Source organism: Zalophus californianus, chromosome 12 (genome assembly GCF_009762305.2).
Source record: "Zalophus californianus isolate mZalCal1 chromosome 12, mZalCal1.pri.v2, whole genome shotgun sequence".
In the NCBI taxonomy this organism is placed as follows: Eukaryota; Metazoa; Chordata; class Mammalia; order Carnivora; family Otariidae; genus Zalophus; species Zalophus californianus.
Genome location: NC_045606.1, coordinates 107,185,911 through 107,195,179, shown reverse-complemented (window position 1 = coordinate 107,195,179; position 9,269 = coordinate 107,185,911). Strand labels below are relative to the sequence as shown.

Below are 9,269 nucleotides of genomic sequence, written 5' to 3'. Positions count from 1 at the left end.
GGATGGGCATCCGTCCCTTCCCACGCTCGAAGGGAATGAGAAGACTGTGAAGATGGGGTGTAGCCACTTCCCACCTCCTCTCTCCGAGGCTCCCAGCCTGCCCGTGTCCCCCTTGCACAGCTCTGTGTTTGGTCACCCCTTGCGTGGTAGAGGCCTGGAGGAGATGGTCAGTGTCGTCGTGGTGAGGACCCTACTGCCCACAGTTTTGCCCTAAATTGGAGCTCAGCAAGGGGATTGCTCCAGAGCTCTCTGACCCTCAAGCCCCTGGGAGCTTGGCTGGGCTCCCCCACCCTCCTCTCATCCTGCCTTCCCGGAGCCCCTACCCCATCATGTGAGGATCCAGAAGATGCTGTATGAGACCCTTCCCAGGCTGGGCAAGTCCTGAAACCACTGGTAGCACCAGCAACCCTAGGGCATTTCCATTCCTGTAGTGTCTCTGGGTGTTTTCCATTGTAGTGAAAACTGAATAATTTTCACGCAGTGCAGAACAAGCATGGATTTATTTATGTTTCATGGTGTAGGTGACCGTTTTTGTGGCCTCGGAGAGTCCTGTCATTTTGCTGATGCGTCAGCACATCGGCCCTGCAGTGCCCAGTGTCATTCTGGGTCAGGGGTAGGTGTGGGTTCTCTGGTCAGGAGGGCCCAGTCAGGTCAGAGAGCAGGAGAGACTCCAAGTGAGGCAGGCTTGAGGCTCATTCTAGGAGGGTCATCTGCACTGTGGTCTCAAGAGATGCTGCTGTTTCTGGGCACATTGTTTCCAGTATATGTGCTGCCAAAGGGAGGACCGGGCACGTTGTTTCTAAAGGGTGTGTTGCAGGGAAGCAGAGATGCTGTATGGGCACTATGTTCATATGTGCACGACAAAGGCAAGTCAGTGCAGGCCTGTGAGAGGGGAGGACTTCCCCCCAATCTTTATGAACTGTAGACCCAGGGCTACCCCTAGTCCAGCCACAGGTGGAGCAGAATTTGGACATACAGGGAATGGACTTGGGCCAGACTGTAGTTTTGTGATGGTGCACAGGGGTCTCAGACTGTTTCCCAAATCCAGAGTTCTGAAAATGGGGCCTCTGGAAGGCAGGGGCCATTGGGAGTGGGGTAAAGAAAGTGCTGTGGAAGAGTAGACAGCAAATATAAGCGTCACCCCAGAGGTGGCATCTGTGAAATAGCACACAAGACCATGGTCCAAAGTAGCATAAATGTGACCCGCAAGTAACACTCAGACTTGCTGCTCCCAAGTGGCCTGGGCTGAAAACATAGCCTGCCTCCAGATGGCAGGGGATAGGGGAAGGCCCAGCAGAGGCAGCTGAGGAGACTGAGTCCTGGGCATAGGACCGAGGGTGCTTTGAGCCCTTCCTAGCCTCCGTGGCAGATGTAGGGATGTGGTCCGCTTTATATCCCAGGTGGCCACTCTGCTGTCTCCTCGTTCTTGGAGAGACTTAAAGAACAACAAAACTTTGTGAAATTTCCCAAGCTTTCATATGTGTGTATGGCTCTGTGGGTGCGTGTTGCATACGTGCACGGGTGTGTTTGTGTGCACATGTGGCATGCGTACATGCATGTGTGCAGCAGACATACCTGTGTGCATGTGCGCACATGCACATGGTTTGTGTGTACACGTACGAGTGTGCACACGTGATTGTGCAAATGTGTGAGTGCGGTGCATGTGTGCACGCGTGTGTGCATGGGTGTACATGCACATGGTTTGTGTGTACGCGTATGAGCGTGCACGCGTGTGTGCAAATGTGAGTGCAGTGCATATGTGCACGTGTGTGTGCTTGTGTGCACGTGTGTGAATATGCAGCAGACATACACGTGTACATGTGCACACACGCACATGGTTTGTATATATGCGTACGCGCGTGCACACGTGATTGTGTGCAGGTGTGTGCAGTGCATGTGTGCACGTGTGTGTGAATGCACGTGTGCATGGGTATACACGGGCGTGCATGCTTGTGTGTGCACATGTGTGTGAGCGCAGGTGTGCATGGGTATGTATGTGCACATGTGCGTGCACACATGCCTGCTGTGGGGAGATGAAGAAGGCGTGGGGTTGTTGCTTTATGGTGCCGCCTTCTCCCATCTTCCCCGTTGCCTCACTTGGTGAAGGGTAGAGAGTCGAGAGGAGAATCACAATCACACCTGTAAGCGATCTGTCTACTCATCTTTGTGTTCATCCATCTGCCCAGTCAACATTCCTGAGCATCCGCCGTGTGCTGGGGACCAGGGGTGTGTAGGTGAAGCAAGCACGTGCTCTCGGGATGCTGAGTCCAACGGGACTGTGGGAGAACAGAGGAGCCATAGTGTGAGCCCGGGGTGTTCGAGGAGGGAGAAACCCCATCTGGCCGGTGAGTCAGAGGAGGTGGCATTTGAGCCAAACTGAAGAGGGCAGGATGGATTGAGCTCTAGAGAAGAGGTTGGGGCCGGGGCTGAAGGGAAGGGGCTGTGATTGTGTCTGATGGAGAAGAGAACGCATTGCAAAGGGGCTGGAAGGGCGGCTGGGACAGGTTGAGAAGGTCTTGAAATTTGGGATAAACAAGGAGCTTTGACTTTGCTTTACAGACAGCGAGGACAGTTTTTTGCATTGCAGTGACAGTATGGTGCCCCCACTTTCCATCTGGTGCCGTGTGAGGGATTCGATGGTGGAAGAGAGAAGATGAGCCAGAGAACAGGCTGTGAATTGGGTTGGGTGATTATTGGGGCTGGGGGCTTCACCATGCTTCCAGACCCTTCGTCATGATCCTTTAGGTCCAGTGAGGTAGCAAGCACCTTGGGTGAGGCCAAAGTGGGGCTTCCTCTTTCTTCCCTCTTTTGCAGAAATGACTTGGAGCTGACTGGACAGGAAAGAGAAACGTCGGTGTTGGCCAGGGTGCCCACCCTGGGACTAGGGGGTCCTTAGCCGGGCCAGCAGACTCCAGGAGATGCAGGAGGTAGAGACGGTCAGGAGAGCCAGGCGTGGGGTCTCCAGAACTCAGGGAGCGAGAGCAGGGGCTGCCAGAGAGGGTGGGCGAACAAGACCCGGGGGGAGGCGGACCAGTGGTTGCAGTGCGTGCACAGTGGGGGCTTGCGACAGGGGCCAGCACTGGTTCTGTATGGTGTGCCTCCTGCCCGCGTCAGGCTCTGGAAATGGTCTTGGGATTGCCCTGCCTCCCGGGGCTTTCTGAGCCCCAGGATTCCCTGCAGGGAGCTGCCTGTCCAGCCGCCCGGCTCCTCTTCCTGTCGCAGGCTGGGTGGGCGGGCGGGACGGGCTCATGGTGCCCTGGTTGCCATAACCTGTGACATTTCCTTTCCACTTGCCCGGTTCATTGTAAGGATACGTACAGTTTGTTGCGTTGTATTGCGCCACCCGTCGGCTTAGGGAAGAACTGCCCTCGTAGGTTGGCCTACAAGGTTTGCAACTCAGAGCCTCCATGGGACATACCCTTCCCTGCCCGAAATGCAAACACAGCGCACACTCCCTGCCTGGTTTGGGAATGAGGACACCTCACCTCTCTTTCCTCCTGCCCTGCCCTGCCCTGCACTCCAACCTCCTGGACGCTCTGGTGCCCCATCTGATCTCCCGACCCCTCCCGCTGGCTGGGGAGAGGCCGCCTTCTGAGGCGGTGCACACGAAACTTGCTGGCTGGGCCTGGAGGGCAGGGGTCGGCTGCTGGGTGGGAGCTGGGGGCCAGGCCCTGCCTGTGCCCGAGGAAGCAGCTGTCTTTCCCGGCTTTGCCTCCAGGCTCTGCAGGGTGGGCTAATGGTCAGACAGGCTGGAGGCCAAGGGCCCCAGAGGAGGAGCGCATGGGCACAAGCAGGCCAGGAGGAGCGGCCCCTCCCAGTCTGAAGAGCCTGACAACCGAGGGGCTTCTGGTCCCGGAGGGAGGCGAGGACAGAGGCAGTGGAGGCCCAAAGACGGGCCCTCCTGCTTCACCTCTGGATCGATCCACTCAGCCAAGGCTGGGAACCCTGAGAGGAGGGCCAGGCCCTGGGGCAGCTGTGCCTGCCAGGAAAAAGCTGTTGCCTTTCTCTCCTGGGTGGCCTGAACCCGACCTCGTCTCTGGGACCCCAAGCAGGTCCCATAGGCAGGTGTCCCCAGGGGTGGAGGTGAGGCTGCAGGCCTGGTGGCCTGTCTACCTTGGAAGACAGTCATCGGCCCCCAGACACCTCCCTGGATCCGCAGCCTTGTCCCGTGTGTTGGGGCCAGCCCTGTCCCTGGTGTGGACAGGAGGGTGCAAGAGTGGCTCCAAGCCACACCCCACCCCAGCTGCCCACCACGCCCCTGCCCCCTGCACGCCCCCCCCCCCATCTCCCATTTCCTGCCCAGCCCTGACTCCCCGCAGCAGCCCCGCCCTGGGCGGCCTAGGGTGTCTCTGGGCTTGGAGCAGGACTCACCGGTCAAGTTTGTCTCTAGAGCCTCGGGGCTCCCCCAGCTCTAGTTTTCTGGCTTGTTGTAGAGTTTTCTCCACTTCTTTAGCCTCTAGGCTAACTTGGAAGCAAATTGAGCGTGACAGAAAGCTATGTTTCTGCCGTGGTTCTCAGGCCGGCCTCATCAGTCACGTAATTCTGTCTGCCGGCTCTCCCGGCATGGTGAAGCAGCTCTTCTGATTTGGCATTATCTGTGGTTTCTAAAAGTGTGAAATCAGAAGTTGACAACCCAAAGCCGCCCCGATGCAGCCCTTCCTCATCCCTCCATGTTCATTAGCTCAGATGTCACCCCTGCCCGCTGCCCTGCGTGGGGCTGGGGTGTGGAGGTGAGGCTGGGAGGGGCAAGGAGGGGATCGGGTCACGCAGAGAAGTCCCTCATTTTACGTATTTTGACTTTTGGCGTGTAATCGGATGCTGGTTAACTGGATCTGCTTTCTTGTCTGCTTCCTCCCCCCCGGCCCCCTCCCACCGCACCCCTTCCTGTGGACCCCACCCTGCCTCTGCCTCTCTGGGCTGGGTGTCCAGCGGGCGCATCAGTTACAATGACATGTTTGAGATGCTGAAACACATGTCCCCACCCCTGGGGCTGGGGGAGAAATGCCGTGCCCGAGTTGCATACAAGGTAGACCCCGACCCTGCACCCCGAGGCTGGCTGTGCTGGGGCTGGCCTCCCGTCTCCTCTCGGGGCTTGTCCGTCTGTCTGTCTGCCGCTCTGCTGTCTCACTGTTTCTTCCTTTTCTCTGCTCCAGCCATGTCCTCTACCTTCCCAGACAGAGGGACACAGATACCATGATGGTGTCTGCACCCGCCCCTTGTGCCTGCAGGTCTGCCCCCTTGAGAGCCCCTGAGAGGCTCAGGAAGACGGAGCCAGAGCCCTCCACCTGCCTTTTTTCCTTTCCTTCTCTTTCCCAGAAATGAGGGGACAGACCACCTTTCAGACAGAAGCTGTTTTTGTTCCGGGCTCAGGACCGCACTCAGCTTCTCTGTCCCATAAGCACCTGATGAGGGTGGAGGTATCCAGCCCTTTGGGTCTGAGCCTGGGGTAATAGGGGCCTGCAGGGCCTCTGGCACTTCTGAGGAACCCCCACTCAGCTCCGCACATGCAGAACTTCCCCAGGTCTGGGCTGCTGTCAGCCTGGGGAGGCAGCATCCCCAGGGCTTTGTAAGTTCCACAGCGGGAAGGAGGCGCTGTGGCATTAAGAAGGAAAGGATGCCAGGGAGAGGCGTTCTGCTGTCATTCCTGGGGCTTCAGAGACTGCTGCAGGGTAAGGACAGGTAGTCCCACGCCCCCTCCCTCCATCGCTGAGGAGCCCAGGAGGCTGAGCGGCAAGGAGGTGGTAAACTGAAGGACATCTCCAGGCCTCCCTCCTTGGGGGGCGGGCAGGTCACATGGCCCAGCCCCAAGCCTGCTCCCACCTGCCCCATGTGCCCTTTGGTGTGTAGGCACCTCCCATCCCTCTAGCACCACCCCCCACCCGTCGCGCCGCACCGAGAGCCCTGCTGCAGCTCCCATTGCTCCCAGAAAACAGAGCCAGCCCGAGTCGTGCGGCTCCACCAGCATGTGTCTGGAGCCTCTCTGCCACCGCCCTCTCTCTGAGCGAGCTTCCCAGCAGAGCTTTCCTCTCTCTGGTTCTGTCCGTGCTGTCTGTCTCTGTGCTCTCAATCTGGGCCTCCCTCTGTCACCTGGCTCAGCACAGCCTTTGGAAGCTAAGTGGCTCCTTCAGGCCATCGGCAGATGCCTCTGCTGTCCTCCTCAGCCCTCCCCTGCCTGGCATGCATGTTGCGCCTGCCTGAGGCCTGCATGCAAGACTGTAGCTTTGTTCCCAAGGAGGAGAGTTCTGTCCACACTGATACCTGGGGCCAGGCTGGGCATGCAGGGCTCTGATGGGCTAGCCTTTAGGGCCCCTCCCCAGCTGTGCTGGCCAGTTCCAAGGTCCTGGTCATGAATAGACCAGGGGAGGCCTCAGGGTAGGTAGGAATGGATGGGCTTGGGGAGCTGGGGAGGGTCCAGGAGATGCTCAGGGTGCTATGACCAGGAGGTCCTAGGCCCAGGGCAGAGATGCCTGTCTGTTTACCCTGGCCTTGTCCTTCTGCCACTTCCAGAGATCCCTGCCCTTCTAGGGCCTGGACAGGCAGAGGAGAGCCTCTGGTGAAGGTGCCCTGGACAGAGCTCTCTTCTCTTGGAAATCACCTGCTTGCTCCCCCTTCAGGCTGGGACCGGACTCCCTGACTTCCCTAGAGAGGAATCCCTCTGCCTCTCCTCCTGCCATTGGTGCTGGTCTACAGGGACCCTGTGCTCTGGAAAGCCGATTTTCCTGGTGTGCATCATAAAGGTGATGTGTGAGGTCCTGGGACCACGATTCGATGTGCCAGGTGGGGCTTCACCAGCATTCAGGGGGGCAGAGTCTGGGCTCGTGTCTCTAGCCACCCGGTCTCTACTAGGCCGAGGATTGGATCTAGGGCCCAGACACTGGGGGCAGGGCTGGGGGCCGGGCTGGGGGCCCCCCCTAGAGGGGAAGAGAGGCTGCTCTGTCATGGGATGTGGGCTTGGCAGAGGACAGGCACAACCCGGGGAGTGGCCCTGTGCCCCCTTCTCTAGCTCTGTCTTATGGTAGACGACAAGAGAGCGGTGAGAGAAGACAGGTGGGTCACGGTGCCCCTAGGGCTCTACCTGGTCAGCTAGGTGACCTCCCAGGCTGAGACCATGCCAGACACACCAAGGGTACTTTTCTTCCTGGACACCACCTAAGTTCTCAGAGCCTCAGGCTCTGGGCAGCTGCTGGCTCTACCCGGAGGTCTGTGGTACAGACACACATCTGTCTCCTGCTCTTCTGTCCTTGAAAAATGAGGAGAGGAAAGGGGCTGTTCACCTGATGGGGAAGCAGGGAGCAAAGCAGCAGGGCACTGCTCCCAGTCTGGTCCGAAGTACTTTTACTCCTGTGCAATGGCCCTGAGCCTCTCCCTACCAGCCTCCACGCTGGCCCTGTGCAGTACCATCTGTTCTGGGTCCTTCTGACTGGAAGGTGCTGGCTGCCTCTTCCAGGCCCCCTGGCTGGGTGGTGAGAGGCAGAAGCCTTCCTGGGGTGAAGGGATGCCTCACTGGGAGTGGGAGCTCAGAGCTGTGCTCTTGGCTAACCTGCCCCTTGTCCAGTGCTCCAGGCTGCCGGTGGAGGAGATGACGTTGGGCAGAGCTGTAAGGACAGGGGTCTTCCCTCCTGTCTGTGGGCCATCCCAGGGTGCCTCGCCTCTGTTCTGCAGCCCAGATCCCTCCCTCTTCAGCCCAGGCCCCACGCCCCTTATTCCAGCCTTGGGCAGGGGTCCTTCTGGCTAAGCATGTGCCTGTTCTTTCAGAGGGATCCAGGCTTCTGGCTTGGTGCTATGCTACAGTCTTTACCTGGACTTCTATTTTTCCGCAGCTAGGAGAAGGAGGGACTGCTCCAATGGGGGGGTGGTCCAAGGGTGAGTGTGAATGCTGGCAAAACTCCCAGCCACCCAACTTTGCCTGGGCGCCTGCAGAAGCCACCCCCAGGAGGTGAAGCCCAGCCTCTAGGGGCCTCCAGCCCCTTGTAGTCCTGTGGTGGAGGGACCCTGGTAGGCCTGGCCCTGACCTGCTCCCCTTGTCTCTAGCTCCTGGTTCGCATGAACATGCCCATCTCCAATGAGGACATGACCGTCCACTTCACGTCCACGCTGATGGCCCTCATTCGGACTGCACTGGAGATCGAGCTGGCTCCAGGTGAGCAAGGCAGCATCTGGGGAGGGCACCAAGCCAGGACCGGGCGGTCCTCAGTCCAGAGCCACCCCCAGGTGGGTGTGCAGGGAAGGGGGGTGAGGAGGCTTGTCTGGAGACGACCAAGGACAGCTGCTCATGGCGCCTCTGTTGGGCACTGACCTCATCCCCTGATAACCGCCCTGCCTTTGAGCCTTGTAATGATCCCATTTTCATGTGCGGGAGCTGAGGTGCAGGTTAAATGACCTGTCCAGGTTACCCAGAGCATGTGACGGCAGAACATAGGTTCACATGAGGTAGCACCCTTCCAGGGTGCAGCGTCTGTGTGCCTTCTGTCCACTCCCCGTAGTGACCCCGGGCCCTGTCCGGTCCTCTCCTGAGCTAACTGATAGGACTGCATAGCCTGTGCCAAATCTAGGAGAGAATAAACCTCCAGTGTATCCTTTCCACCTTCACCCTCCTGTGAAAATTAGAAAAATTAGAGCCACCAGAGGGGATCTGCACTGTCTCTGCCCCCACACCACCCTCCTGGCTGCACTCGAGCCCTTGAGCTCAGCCATTTCGTTTGCAGCGGATGAGTCAAGGCCAGTCGCGTACCCTGCCCCCCTTGCCCTCTAGGTCCCGTTCTCATCATCTACCCACAGATGTCATGCCAGAAATTCTGCACCCTGCTTCTTGCCCTGTCAGTTTTTTCCTCCCTATTGGATTCTTTGTATCAACATATAAACAAGCTATGATCTCTCCCATCTTTAAAAGGTTTTCTGCTCCCTCCATTGGCTTCCCTATGTTTATTCTTCCCCTCCTCGCGACCAACTCCTCGAGAGACTGGTCTGTATTGTCTGTCTGGTCTCTCTTGTTCGGTCTGCAGGTGGGTTTCCACTGCAATGCTGCTGGAGCCGCTCTTGCTGAGCTGTTCGGCGACCTCCGTGTGCTCGGTCCTCATTTTACCTAATCCACAGCTCAGCCTTTCCTCCGTGGTCGCGTCCGCCCGCGGCTCGGCCCTTCCTCCGTGGCCGCGCCCGCCCGCGGCTCGGCCCTTCCTCCGTGGCCGCGCCCGCCCGCGGCTCGGCCCTTCCTCCGTGGTCGTGTAGTTCTTCTTGAATCCCTTTGATGTTTCCTGTTCTGTTTTCTCATG

The 9,269-nt window shown here is 58.6% G+C and overlaps 1 long non-coding RNA gene across 1 annotated transcript; it reads left to right on the top strand.

The window, feature by feature from the left end:
- Positions 1-6,386: 6,386 nt before the first annotated feature.
- On the top strand, positions 6,387-9,041 carry LOC118356145. Its single transcript, XR_004819462.1, has 3 exons — positions 6,387-6,777; positions 8,032-8,140; positions 9,003-9,041. It is a non-coding gene; the product is annotated as an uncharacterized LOC118356145 (long non-coding RNA).
- The last annotated feature ends 228 nt before the right edge of the window (positions 9,042-9,269 follow it).